This window comes from Elaeis guineensis, chromosome 4 (genome assembly GCF_000442705.2).
Source record: "Elaeis guineensis isolate ETL-2024a chromosome 4, EG11, whole genome shotgun sequence".
Taxonomy (NCBI): Eukaryota; Viridiplantae; Streptophyta; class Magnoliopsida; order Arecales; family Arecaceae; genus Elaeis; species Elaeis guineensis.
In genome coordinates this window covers 63,567,479-63,583,233 of record NC_025996.2, presented here as the reverse complement: position 1 = coordinate 63,583,233, position 15,755 = coordinate 63,567,479, and positions in this window count along the sequence as shown.

The following is a 15,755-nucleotide window of genomic DNA, read 5'->3' as shown; positions in this document are numbered from 1 at the left end:
ACCAACCTAATGATTCAGATTCAATAATTGAGTCATAATCAAGATCCATTTGGTCTAATCAAAGATATAAACTTGACCATCTACAACTATTATATTGGTTCTAAAGAAATTCTGATTTAATCTAATTCAATATTTAGTTAGATTTAATCAATTTCTCTACATAGTCCATTAACTTTTTGATTCTAACTTTAGATCTAACCCAATTAAGAGGACCTGATTTAAGCTAACTCATACCCTCATATTTTATGTGAATGTCATTAGATTTTAAATCATAATTCTAGATCTAATCGATTCTATACTTAATTCTTAATTAAGTTTCAGCATCAACATGGATTTAAGTTTAGTTATGAAATAATTTCAACCTTTTTATTTTGTAAATAATTTATAATAAATATTATGTAAAAATTTTTATTCTGAAATTGGATCAACTCAATCAATATTGAGCTGGCTACACAAGGAGACTGGGTCAACTTAGTTCAAAACTAGGTTGGCTCAGTAATTATGCGAGCATGATTCAGATCAAAAAAATCTTGCATAATCTTAAAATAAAATCAATCATAAATATTTTTTAAATCATATCTAAAATTTTTATGATTCAAGATTTTATTTTCTCATGATTAAAATAATTTTAATCATATAGATTAGATATCTTATTTTTCATACAACTTTGTATCATATACAATAAACCCAGAGTTTCAAGATCTAGAATTTTGCAGAAAAGTAAGTTTATTCTTTTGTAGTCTTCTTTATGGGATCTAATCATATGGCACCCCTACACACCATAAGAGCATTCCATCAAATAAAAAGAGAGGATCTTTAAATCCTTCTTGCTCCTATAATCAAACGGTCTGGTGATCAATCCAATCCAAGTACTTGCTAATTAGATCATCTAATCTAATCACATATCATATATGTATAAATTTAAATTGAAATTAGATTATATTAGATCTAATTATAATTTTAGATTATATTTAAATCAAATCATAAATATCACATATATGATACAAAATTAGATTTTATTAAAGATCAGCACAAACTAGGATAACCTTTTCATTGTAAGGGATAAACCCTATAGCAAGACAACCTTATATCAGTTTATACAATCAATTATTAATTACATTTAGATTAAAATATCATATATCAAATTTAAATAAAATTAAATTTTAAATTTAATATGTATATAAATCATGTCATAATGAGCCTGTGCTTTGATACCACTATGATGAACATAGGCATTTTCATACATATATTTTGATTTTTTTTGAATAAATTACAGCAAAGATAATTAGATTAATCAAATTAATCTAATATACATATAATCTAACCATCAAATCAACCTACTCTATAATCTATAACATGCTATATTGCATATAAAATCTAAAAAATACTGAAGATAAAATCAGCATGCATGCATGAGAGTAGTAGATCACATCTACTTCTAATCTGAGTTCAGAACTTGATACCTGAGCATAGATTGATGATCACTACTACTGAGAGATATGGTAGAGAAGATCCTTGCTAGTTGCTCATAGCCGCACACACGTCCAACCTCCACAAAAAATCTACTTGAAGCCCTGATCTGATTGGTTTTCTCGTGAGTGCTAGCTTATGCGAAGACCTTCTTCTTGGCTGATCTAGATTCTTTCTTCAAATATCTAAAATTTTTCTAAAAATTAAAGATGCACTTCTAGAGAAGATAAAGAGATAAAAAAAGATAGAAAAGAAAATAATTTTCTTCTAATTTATTCTCTCTTTCCAAACCCTTAGGACCAAAAATCTAGAATTTAGGTTTTTGCGCATACATCAAGAGAGAGGACTCTTCTCTCTATTTTTCATGCCATGAACCATGCCTCAAGCTCCTCTACATGAAGAACTCTTCTTTTGATATCTTACACACATAAAAAAAAACCATAAAAGCCCCTTTTATAGGCATGTAAGGAGGTGGGGAGAAGAGTTCTAGAGATCATGGACTCTTGATATGTTGTCACCCCTACTCATGATTTTATACCAAACCACAGTCAAAAAAATATGGAACTCTTTTTCTCATATTTTTTATTAATAAATTAGTTCTCCAACTAATCTCCTATGAAAAGTTTCCTCAAAATATTCCACATATAAGGAGAAAAAATTAAGTTGGTATGGAGAGGTGATTTGGATAAGAACAAATTCTCTTGATAAAGAATATTTTGAAATCCAATTTTAAAACTTTTTTTTTATCAAAACTAAATTAGATTTAGACATGAGATAAATAAGGAAAAGAATTATTTGGTGTGAAAAAATTTCAAACAAAAATTATTTGTACATGAGGATATATGGTGTCAAAATAGGAGGTACATGGGGAGAAGAGTCCTATTCCAATAAGGACTTAATTTTTTTTATTTGAATCCAAATCAAACACATCTGATTTAGTCTAAATAAAATATATAAAATTTAATCTAATTAAATTTATAAATTTTTAATCAAATTTTAATCAAATTAAAAATTGATTGAATAAAAATTCTGATCAAATCAGGGATAATTCTTCCTTAGTGATTAGGTCATCTCATAACCTAATTGGATCAAACCTAATTGAATCTAATTTAATTAGATTTTATTTAATCCTCTTTACTCAATCAAATTGAGATAATCAATAATCTAATTACTAATTAATCATTCATTAATTCACTAATACTTAATAAATAAATTTATTATAATTTTTATATAAAGTTAATTATCAATCAAATTGATGATTAAGCCCTTGAATGATTTTCAATCGTTGATCAACCACATGATTAGTCTGAAACTTCTTTTGAGTGTGATCCCATAGGTTTGAACCTAAGCTAGTAGCACAAAAATAACTTTTTGAACTAATTGATGGAACCATCTAGCAATGGTGACCCGACATCCAAATAGATCAAATGAAGTCGAAGCAACATTCAAGAATCTATTGGTGTATGATTACCATATAATTCATCTCTTTGATCCTAATTCTCGAGGATGTCTAAGATTTAACTATCAATCCTAGATAAGTCATCCATATTATATTTTAATTTTTTTCAAATCCATCACATAGATTATTTGAGCTTAAATTTTGCTAAATTGAAATACACTGATGGATATCTCCTACTAATTCAGAGAGATCAATCTCATCTTGAATTATGCACCGACTTATCAAGTACTTGACTGCACTTAAAAATCTTCTATCAATAAATTAAAAACTCAGTTAGTCTAGCATCAAAGTACAGTGAGTTGCTTGTAAATCATCGTAGGGATCTCAGATCGGAGAGATACTTATACCCATACCCTTCGTGAGCTATCCTCGACAGCAGAGTACTCCATAGTTGATCACATTCAGTGACGATGTACTCCTACATCTCACCTGTATGTCATATCAATATCTTCACATCATTTGATTACGAAGATAATCAATGCATATGGCACACAATGACCTACACTTGTATTGCTATCGTCCTAATAATAGCATATCATTTGATCACGAACCAATTTAAGGACTACATGATAAATTTTCTTTTATCGATCAAAGTAGTCTTAAGGATTTATCACAAATAAGAGTTCATTAAAAGATATAACCTTATGATAAAAAGATATCAAATATTTTTTATTATTTATCAATTCATATATATTTATAGTTAGCACAATCATCACATGATTGGCTTTAAGATATATTTCCCAATAGGGTGGTGGTCAGCAGTAAGTTGGTGATCAAACCTACAAAATAAATCTCTGACTGAGGTTATTTCCGATGGAGACCCTCCAATGCTCGAGTCAGAAACTAGTATAATGGATGGGAAGGAGTGTATGAGTGAAAAAATTACCTACCTTAGGGTCCCCTAGTTATCTTTATTTACAAATCAAGGTGAGAGCTATAAAAGGAAATAGTTAGAGGCTATCCCACCTCCTTAGAGTGCATTATTTTGAGATTTCTGACCTAATTTCTTACGATTTGACAGTTGTGGTTGCCTTATATGGCCTTTGGCCAGTTGCTTCCAATTATCAAATGATTCAAAGGGATACACGAGATCTCTTGATCAATCCTTCCAAATTTGTTGATTAAAGTAGAGGTCGACTGAAGCATGGTGGTTATTGAAGGTAGGGTTGGTGATTGATGCATGGGTCGGTAGCCGATGCATGGGTCAGTGTTGATCCTTGGGTGGACCATGATCGGGGTTTGCTAGTATCTTTGATTCGAGCACCAAAGACTTTTGCCCGTAACACCACCCATGAGCCCTACCCCTCTATGACGGCCCCTTCCACATATGTTCCTTCTCACTGGCAACCTATCATTTCCCCTTTCTTTTTTATTCATTCATTTCGCCTTCTCCATTGAGGCTCTCTCCAACTCTATCCATTCTCCACCTTCTTTTCTTCCTTATCTATTTTTTCTCCTCAACCTCCTCCTCATTCAAGCCACCCATAAGCCATCCCTCTCCATAGCAACCTCATCTATCTTTCTCCCTTTTCGCTGGCAATCTATTCTTCTCTCTCTCCCCATCTTCTTCTCCTCCTCATCCTCCTCCTTCTCCAGTCTATTCCTCATCAGTAGCCCCTCTTCCTTCCTCTCCTTCCTCCTCATCCACTTCTCCTTCTCATCCTCTTCCTCTTTCAAGCCCATCCATAAGCGAGGAGTATTTCTCTTTATTTGGTGAAAAGCTAATGCCATTTGTTGGTAAGCGAATGGGTAGCCTATATTAGAATATATCGATAACAAGAAGGGTTAGTTTGATATTTTATAAAGTATAGAGGATGTAAATAAAATTGGATTAAAGTTAAGGGGGATATTCTTATATTTTTTTTAAATATTTTGATGATCTATGATCGAAAGTATTAATTTTGTTAAGGATTATGCTTGAATAATTTTGATACCATATGATTATATATATTCTTATCGAACTAAAACATGAAATATGATTTGTAAAAGGTATTTTCATTTGAGATGACTTGGACTCACAACTTAACTATATTATGCACCCCATCAATGAGGGTTAATATATTGGTATTTGAATAGTGCTGAAGGATTATGTTACAAGTTGATACGTGACATATCACAAGCAGATATGCAACATATATCACCAATAGATATATGGTTCTTGAGGACTTTGCTGCAATATGCTACATAAAATGTTGCAAGATGACATATAGCTTATTGTAAGTATATACATGGTATCATGATCTTACCATAGAAAAAATATAGTTATAGCTCATGGTTGATAAGATCAATTTGATGTTTTGAAAAAAAAAAATAAATTTTTGAATAAAACTTGAATTTTGAGAAAAATTAAATTTGGCACATAATGTTTTGATAATTTTGCATATTGATATTTGATTTTGAATTGATGAATCTATGTACTTACCATCTATAAATGATTATTTATTTTATTATTTGACTTAATCTAGTTTAAGTATTTATTACTTATTAGGCTCTCTAGCTCATTATCTATATTTTATTATTTTTACATATCTTAAGAACTAAGATGATAGGAGAATATATAGGAGAGTGTGATTAGAAGTAGAACTTTGATATGTTTATTTTAGATTGAAAACTTTATTGAAGTTTGATGTTAGATCTTTTGAATATTGAATCACTCGAATGAGACATTAAAATTAGATTTTAGTTAGTTAAATTTAGATCTATTTATTGATTAATTATTCTGCTGTTACTTTATTATAGCGTGATAAGATGCCTTGCATGCTTGTGGGATGAGTTCCTTATGAGCATATAGTGGTTGTCATGATCTTTAACTTATAATCTTAGATTGTGGGTTTGATAATTAAAATAGTAGAAAAAATATATTTTTGTACAATGAAGTTTGGATATACTATCAATTGAGTGAATAAAGTTTCAAACTTATCAATTTGATCAATAAAATGAGCAAGTCGATTAATTTTAGAAAAACAAGCCAATAGAGCTCAACGCTATTTGTCTAGTTTGTCACATGACCCTACATTCACGCTAATGAGCTTTGATGTGATGCAAAACTTGCTGACGTGGTCAGAAGGTGCTGATGTGGCTTCTAATGTTAATAGAAAGGATTGTTTGTGATTTGGTTGAATGATCAGAGCCCTCTTTTTTTTCATCTTTCCATTGTCCTCATCTAGGATTTCAAGGAGCAAGCAAGGTTAATGGAGATGGAAAGAAAAAAGCAAAGGAGAAGCCGTTCTTTGTATGTATGAACCCAAAATTTCATGCTTTCTCCTTCTTTGATCCCTTCTAATCCATGGATGTAGTCATAGCTCTAGTTTGGTCTCTTCATCAACAAATAAGGTTTCACCTCCATCTCGATGCTCTGCTCCATTTGAAAAGAATAATGTTGGTCTAAAAAAATACAACTACAATGTGTTCATTCAATAGTGGACATCGTGGACTAAAGGCAATCTTGATGGGAGGTTTGTAGGCTGCTCTAACTATTATGTAAGTATATTTTAATAATCGAATGTTCTATTTTTCAAATGTTCATTATTTTTCATTTATCAGATAGTTTGATTATGTAGGATGAGGAGTTATATTATGGATACTTCGATTGGATAGATCCTCCTATGTGTTCTCAATCAATGGTGATGATTCTTGAATTACTTAATGAAATTCAAATTTTAAGGAGGAAAAATAAAAATTTGCGAACTTTTGTTAATCAAACAAGACTTGCTGTAGTTGAAAATGAAGCAAATAGGCTTCGTCAAGTTGTGGTGCAGCTGATTAAAAAGTTACAAAAATCAGAGGCTCGGCTTGAGAGATTTAAGAAAATGACTCTGTTTACGTTATTTATATCAATAGCTATATTTTTATAGGTGATAAATCTCTAATATAATCATGATGTTGGTATGATGGTATAATTTATGAAGTTATAAATGTGCAAGGATAATTGTTAATTAGGTTGGGCATATTTTTATATGTTTAGGATGTTTGTCATGATGCCATATTAACTGAATTAATGGAAGACTGAACCATTTGATCCATTATTGCACCTACAAATTTTATTGTTTAGGTTTCCAGTGATTTCCATTAATTATGGTTTTGTTCATATTACAAGTGGAATGTTCAATAATTACCTAAATTTCTTCTTCATATACTATAATTAACCAGGCTTAGAGTTTCGAGGGTGCACCATCTAAGGATGAAACTAGCAATTAAAAGTTTTGATTGCTAAAAAGAAGCATGTTGATTACTATTTTTTCTTTTTAGATCATGAGTTATGGTGTAATTTCAGCTTTGGAGCTAATATCACCAACAATGGAGAAAACTCAAATCAATATCTGCATATACAGCTTCAAACAAAAAGTTTTCATTGCTAGAACACTTTCAAATTGACGACAAAATGAAGAACTGAGTCAAAACAACAATAATCTTTCTTGTCCAACTCAAACATTCACATAGTCATAACACTTACAATTTCATGATTAGCAAACATATGTAGAGTCAAAATAACAAGATTTTTAGAGTCAAAAGCAAGAACAACTCTTAACATTCTTACTTGACCAACATACAAAGTTAACAAAATATCAACTAAGATCCAAAAATATGATAGAGACTGCATGTTCATTGCTGTGATGTTTGGCTTGACTGATTGGGAGTCTTTGACTCCATTCTTGATGTTAGACTACTGATAACTATCCTCTTTTGCTAGTGTGTCCCTGTGATAGTTTTCCTTGTGTTGTAGTCCCTTGTGGTGCAATCCTTGGTAGAGTCCTCTAAAGCCACATGTACAGATGTTAGGCATTTGATGATTTAACATAAAATTGAATTCACCATAGCCTTTGTCTCACCTATGTCATGACATTAGATATAGAATTTACATTCACTTTGCACCTCTCAGTCATATAAAATGTTGTATTTTTTTGGACCAACATTGTTCTTTTTAGATGGAGTGGAGCATCGGGATGGAGGTGAAATCTTGCTTGTTGATGAAGAGGCCGAACTAAAGCTAGATGACTACATTCATGGATTAGAAGGGACAAAAGAAGGAGAAGGCATGAAATTTTGGGTTCATACCTACAAAGAATAACTTCTCCTTTGCTTTCTCCTTTCCATCTCCATTAACCTTGCTCGCTCCTTGAAACCCTAGATGAGGATGATGGAAAGATGAAAAATAAAAAGGGCTCTGGCCATTCATCAAAATCACAAACAATCCTTTCCATTAATATTAGAAGCCACGTCAGTACCTTCTGATCATGTCAGCAAGTTCTATGCTATGTCAAAGCTCATTAGCATGCACGCGGGGTTACATGACAAACCTGACAAACAATGTTGAGCTCTGTCGGCTTGTTTTTCTAAAATTGATCGATTTGGCCATTTTATCGATCAAATTGATAAGTTTGAAATTTTATTCACTTGATTGCTAGTATACCCAAACTTCGTTCACATTTTTTTCAAAATAATAAGAGCATAAGTGGATAAATTATGAAGAATCAAGCATAAGATGAGAGTAGATAGGTAGACAATAGGGACATTGAGATCTAAATCTATGATGATTTCATTACAAGCAATCATTATTATTTTGATTAAATCTTATGATTATGTATGAAAATATTATCAAAAAATTATTCATTTGGTTTGATATATGATAGGCAACCTATTGATCATGTTATGATTTGCTGGATTTCGATCTAAAATAATTACAAGAGGATTGATCATAAAACTTTATTGCATATTGTAATTATTAATTTGTTCATTACTTGTTTAAATGAATTGCAAGCTTAAATTTTATATAGAAGTATATTGTGATATTGCTTATAGTTTTGAAGTTAATAATTTAGTGGCAAAAGAAAGGTTCATTCCTAGAAAGTTGTTTGAGGTTCGGACTAAGAAAGAAAAAAAATCTTTTCTGATCTTTGATTAGAACATGTATCAAAGCTGAATCCGGTATATTGATTGGGTATAAAACTGACATGTATGAGAAAAAAAATATAGTTGGGGATATTGCCAGTAAGTCTATTTCTAATTGAAGAAATTAATTTTCTTTGATATTGTAAATATTTATTTTAGTGGAATCTTTAATTTTCATCTTTAGATCAAGACAAAAGATTCTATTTATATTTATCATAGATTATAGGATGAATATAAAACTCGAATTCCAAATTTTGGATCTATAAATTGATCCAGAATTCTTTTGCCATTATTATTGAGGTCCCTAGTAAAATTTACAACTGAATAGAGAATTTGATTTTAAGTAGCTTGCATGATTATTATGAAAGATTTTAGATAAATGTTAAAAAGTTGAGATACTCTTGTCGGATATGTAGGAGGATGAGAGCAAAAGGAATAGCTGTACATTCTATGTTAGCACACCGAATGCATGATATTGACTTTCTAGGAGTTGTTGGAGCATATGGGTTAATGTTATTTACATGAGAGGAGCACTATGGCTTGTTTATTTATCTTTTGTTTAGATTTAGGGGCTTAAGATTTGGGTCTGATTGGTGAATTGATTGCATGCTAGATATGGTTAATATGCTTTGCCTATGCTCTATTAGGTCATACACCTTCTCATCATATTTGGATCACTTGCAAGGGTTTCTTTTGGTGATTTGTCAATCTACAAATATTGGCATGGGTATGGTTCAATTTGATCTTTGTTACCTCTTGCTAAGACTAAATCAGCAAACTTTTTAACTCGTGCTGTTTTGGGTGATTTTCTGGTGTTTTTGTTATATACTGAGTTCATTAAGTGAAATTAGAATTAAGAATGATTCATGTTGTCAAATAATGAAACCATGCCATGGGTTTGTAACATGAATTTTGATGTATGAACTTTAAAATGTCTTGACCGATCATTATCTGAAGATTTCAATGTAAACTGAGCTTAAAAATGATCCTGATGCATGCAACTCTACTTGGATTGCACCATGTTTTATTTTTTTTTAATACAAATGGGTGGTTACACTAATTTAGTGGAGAGCAGTCCAATAGGTTAAGATACAGAAAATCCCACAGAGCCTGGAGGCAAACCTCACCCTGCCTCCATAGCCAGACACCAGATTGCTCAATAATAAAAGTCACCACCCAATTTGCTGTCGTGTTTGTCTCTTTATAAACATGTCGGACTCTCACAGCAGTAGCTTGATGAAGGGAGGCTCTGATATCCTAGAGAAGTGGATGACAATCAAGCTACTTAGCCTCCCCCTAGATCCACGAAATGACAGTAGTAGAGTCACCCTCCAAGACAATCCACTCCACATGAAGCTACTACCTAGCAAAGGTGACACCTCCTTAAGCAGTGTGAAGCTCTGCAGTCGAGATTAAAAGCTCAAAAAAGTGAGAACCACCAGCTGCTAAAAGTCTCCCATCTGAACCATGGATGACAAAGCTAGCACTGCTCCCATCCGTCCAGACACTGCCATCAATGTTCATCTCGACAAACCTCAGGGGCAGCAGCTCCCATGAAATGGAAAGAACCCTATGGGTTGCTGTCAAGGTAGTCAGGGAGCTTCAAAAATCAAAGATGTCATGGGATGAAGCGACAGTATCAAACTGATAGTACTCTTGAGCTAAACAGACAGCTTGCTCCAGTACCCGATGAGCAGAAATCACCTCTCCATCGAAGATAAAGACTATTCTTGGACAGCCAGATCTGGTAGGTAATATAAGCCAGCCACTCTCCAGTAATAAACATCCTGTTAGCGACACTCTGATGGATCAAAGTCAAGAAAGATGCCAACCAAGGGCCAGGACTCCTCTCCCAAGGGCAATTACCCATCTGTCTCCAAATCACCCTCGTCCTAGAACAGTACAGGATAGTATGCCCTGCAGACTCATCCTCCATCCCATAAATTAGGCATAAGGTTGGAACCTCCATGTCTTGCTCCTAAAATAAAGTTCGAGTAAGGAGCCAGCCCCAGGCAAGCTTTCAAAGAAAAATCTGCACCCGAGGATGAGCAGTGACTCTCCAAATCCAGGCAGCCTCAATCTGTCTGGAAGGCAGTGGGGTGTATAAAAGGGAGAGGTCTCTCAAGAAAACCTTTGAGCAGGAAGAGCAACCTCAGACCCTCACATCTTGTATAGGGTGCACCGAAAGTGGGATGGCATGGATCCATTCCATAAGTGGCCTCCCAAAGTAGTGAGTAATCTCCTGTACTCTCCAATCCAAAGCATCAGTAGTGATGAGGTCAAACACCCATGTGTGGTTCTCCACCTCAGAGCTTACAAAGGTCGGCTAGCAAGATAGAGGATAGCTGGAGACCCAAGCATCTTGGATCATCGTGATTGAGCGACCGTTGTCTATGAAATATCTGACCTGCTCTATCACCTCAGACCCCCGAGCATAAATCTCCCTCCAGATGAAGGAGCACCCTCTAGCCAACTGGATGGGGGTCTCCTGACTCCACTCACCGTAGCAGGCTTGCATCATACTGCTCTATAAACAATCCAAATAGAGCAAAAATCTGACAGCATGTCTGATAATCAAAGCCTTCCTCCTTGCCAACAAGGAATGGATCTCCAGACCACCATCCCACAAAGGCTGACACACAATCTCCTAGGAGGGTAGATGGAGAGGATGATGATTGCACCTAGATCCCCAGAGAAAGTTGCAAAGCTGCTAATCCATCTATCTAATACAACCAATCGGGACAATCGTATTGGCCAAGAGGTAGATAAGAATTGAGCTCAGCACTGATCTCGCCAAGATCATCCTCTCTATGAAAGAGAGGGTGCTAACCTGCTAGCCCTGAAGTCGCTCCTAGATCCACTGCTCTAAGGGCCTACACTCCATCCGCTGCAGTCGATGACTGATGATCGGAACACCAAGATAGGTCAATGTCCCAAACTCCTCATGAATCCCTAGGAGCTCTCTGATCACTAACCTAACCTGGGGCTTCATCCATGGGCTGAAGAAGATCGCAGACTTCTGAATATTGACCAACTGCCTAGAGGCTCGATAGTAGGCCCTGACAATAGCAGCAAAGGACTCCGTATTTCAAGTTGAAGTGCATCCGAGGAGGAGCCAATCATCTGCAAAGAGAAGGTGTGAGAGCAGTTGGGTAATAAGGATGGGCCAAAATGGCTCCCGGGCCTAGCCCTAAATCGCAGACCTCAATGCTCGGGATAAAGCATCAGCACATAAAATAAACAAGCGAGAGATGATAACCTTGGTGAAGGCCCACAGAAGAAAGAAAGTACTCCATCTACGTGCCATTGATGAGGATGGCGAAGCTCGGACACTTGACACAATCCATGATCTAAGCAATTCACACCTCATCGAAATCTAGCTCCTGCAAAGTCCATCGGAGAAAAGCCCAACTCAGCCGATCATACATCCGCTCCATATCAAGCTTGATTGTCATGAGGCTACAATGATCAGAAGCTCTCTGGAGGTTGTGCATAAACTCCTGGACAAACAAGATATTGTTGGAAATAGATCGACCACCAACAAAAGCACCCTGCTCTGGACAGATCAGACAGGGCATCAGCGGCTTCAGCCATCCAACTAGAATCCTGGCACAAACCTTATAAAGGATAGTGCAAATGTTGATGGGCCTGAAGTGCTAGAGACTCGAAGCGTCTAGCCGCTTCGAGATAAGGGTAACAAGGGTCTGCTTCCAAGCCTCTGGAACACCTTTGGATGTAGGCCACCTGCACCGCCTCCACCACCTCCTTTCGGATGATCAACCAATATCGTTGAAAAAAAAATGGAGAAAAACCATCAGGACCCAGGTCTTATCCTCACCAAGAGACCACAAGGCCCCACAAACCTCCTCAGAAGACATCAGTCTAGTCAAAAGCACATCCTCCTGCTCAGAGATACGAGTAAATGATTGAGCACCCTGGATGGAAACATCCTCACCTAGTGACCTCATCCATCAATCTTTAAAAAAATGGAGGATCTCCGAGTGGATCCCTCCACTATCATCCACAACACTACCATCACTCCTCTGCAGCTGTTTGATGCAGTTGGCAAATCACCAAATCATGATGGACTGATGGAAGAATCTAGTATTTCGGTCCCCTTTCCGAAGCCACTAAACCCGAGATTTCTACCTCCATAATGTCTTCTACTACCTCAAAAGAGAATGGTGTTCAAAAAGCTTACCTCGTAGCACCCCTAACTTAACTCGGATAAGCCACCTCCACGGTTCTGCCTCAACTACATCTCCACAATATCAGCCTCAACCTACTCAATTCGATGAAAGATGTCGCCCACCTCCAAGTGGTTCCAACTAAGAAATCTACACCTGGCCAGCTCCAATCTATAGGTACTCAATACGTCACATCTTTGTGGATCGGCAACCTCCAAACCTCCTGAATCAAGTCCCAAGATCTCGATAAAAGATCCAGAACTTCTTGAACTGGAAGGGGGCCTTAGGTTGGTCCAGACCATCCGTTGAGATGAGGATCAAATAGTTATTTGAGGAGATCTTCAGTAGATGCTGAACTGAATATCTCGAAAAATGCTGAACTTAATCAGTAGAAACAAGTGCTCGATCAATCTACTCCTAAATCTGAATAGACCCATGCTGGTTGTTACACCAGGTAAATCTTGGCCCAGTAAATCCAAGATCAATCAATCCAAAGCTGTCGATGAATTTCCTAAACTCTCTAAACTCCACACTGTCTCTCTTCTATCTACCATCTCACTTCTTATGGGAGCCAACAATGAAGTTGAAGTCACCAGCCATAAGAGAAGGCAGGCCCTACACCAGGAGTTGAGAGATCTCTGCCCAGAGCACCCTTCCAATTGGTTAATACTCGTATAGACATCAGAGATTAGCCAGGGCTATCCAGATTGGTCCAAAATGACTAGGATCACCTGCTGCTCACAATTGTGAAAAGCATCAACTCTGATCGAACCCCGATGCCACATCACCAGAATGCCATCCAACAATCTCCAAGACTCCAAAGCATAAAAACACCAGGCCATAGGGATCTGCCATCTCACTCAGGCCAGTCTAGTACCAGAGAGGCGGGTCTTGCTCAACACACACACATCAGGACCATGCTGTTGGATTAACCGGCCAAAGGTCGATCAGAATGAGGGCTTCTACTATTGAAAAATGTGTCCCAAAGCCAATCGTTAGACGATTATGCTCATCTTGTAAATTATATATAAATTTTTATTAATAAAAATTATTTATCATTTTCATTACAAATTGACCATATTTGAATTCCTGTGTTGTAATGAAGTCTTTAGAACTATTATTAATCGACAAAGGAGGATTTGTCATTAAGTTCTTAAAAATATTCATGACTAAATGATACATTATTAATAGGTCGATAGCGATATCAAGTGTAGGTCGTTGTGTGCCATATGAGTTGGTTATCCTCTTAACCAAGGAGTGTGGAGATATTATTATGGCATGCAGATAGAATATAAGAATATATTCGCATCGAACATGACCATATGCCGAGTACTTTGCTATCAAGAGTAGCTCATGAAGGGTATGGGTATAAGTGTCCCTCCAATTTGAGACCACCATGGTGACTTGTAAGCAACTCACTGTACTTTAGTATTAGAATATCTGAGTTTCTAATTTAGTGATAGAAAGATACTAGATGCAGTCAAGTATTTATCAAGTCGGTGTGTGAGTCAAGATAGAATTGACCCATGTGAATTGGTAGGAGATATGCATCAGTGTATTTCAATTTAGCAAAATCTTGGCCAGGATAATCTATGAGATGGATTTGAAATATTAAATACAATGTGGATGATTTAATTAGAATTGACAGTTAAACTCTAGGTCACCTTGAGCATTTGGGTCAAAGAGATGAAGTATATGGTAACCATACACCAATAGGTTCTAAAAGATTACCTTGCAATACTTTGACCTATTCGGTCGTCGAGTCATCATTGCTAGATGGTTATATCGATTGGTATAGAAAGTTATTCCTATGCTATCGATTTAGGTTTGAACCTATGAGATCACATGTATTAGAAGATTTGGTCAGATCTAATGGCTGAAGAGTCTAATTGGATTGTGACTCTAGTGAAGAGTCCTACTTGGACTAGGACTCTGTGGGAGAGTCTCATTGGGACTGGGACTCTATCATTTATAGAGAATTAATTAGTAATTAGATTACTAATTAACTCAATTTGATTAAGTAAAGAGCTTTGGAATAAGTTTAATTGAATTAGATTCAGTTCGACTCTGATTGGGATGGATATGATCAAACCCAATTTCAAGAGAAATATACTCCTGATTCGATCAGGATTTGGACTCTATTAATTTCTAATTGAGTTATAAATTTGATGAGATATTTAAATTTTTAATTAGATTAGGTTCATTTCTATTAGTGGTTTCAATCCAAATTTGATTTGGATTACAATTGAATTAGACATGAAGAGTCCAAGTCAGACTAGGACTCTATCCTTATCTTTTGCACCACATCAAGATCCATGCCAATTTATCCATGCCTAATTGGATTTGGATTGTGATTTTTGGCATCATGAGAGAGAATCCAATAAGGATAGGTAGCAATAGCTGATGAGTCATAATATTATCTCTTGCCTAATTCGAATGCGATCCGAATTAGAGATAAGATGCAGACTAGGAAAGAGATTTTTTCTATATGGTATATTATTTATGTCATATTAGTTTTTTTCTTATTTTTCTTGAGGAATCCTTTACTATGTGAGACTCTTGACTTCTTCTCCACATCCTAAGGGTTTTTCTAAATTTTTTTGGGATGCCAAAAGGAAGTTTTGGCATTAAATCATGGCACCCTTTCTTGGAAAATCCTAATTCCTAAGCTATAAAAAGGGGACCCCTCTCTTGGACGTCCCATGATCAGTTATCTTGTGATTTTTTTATTTTCAGAGCCTCTTTTCCTT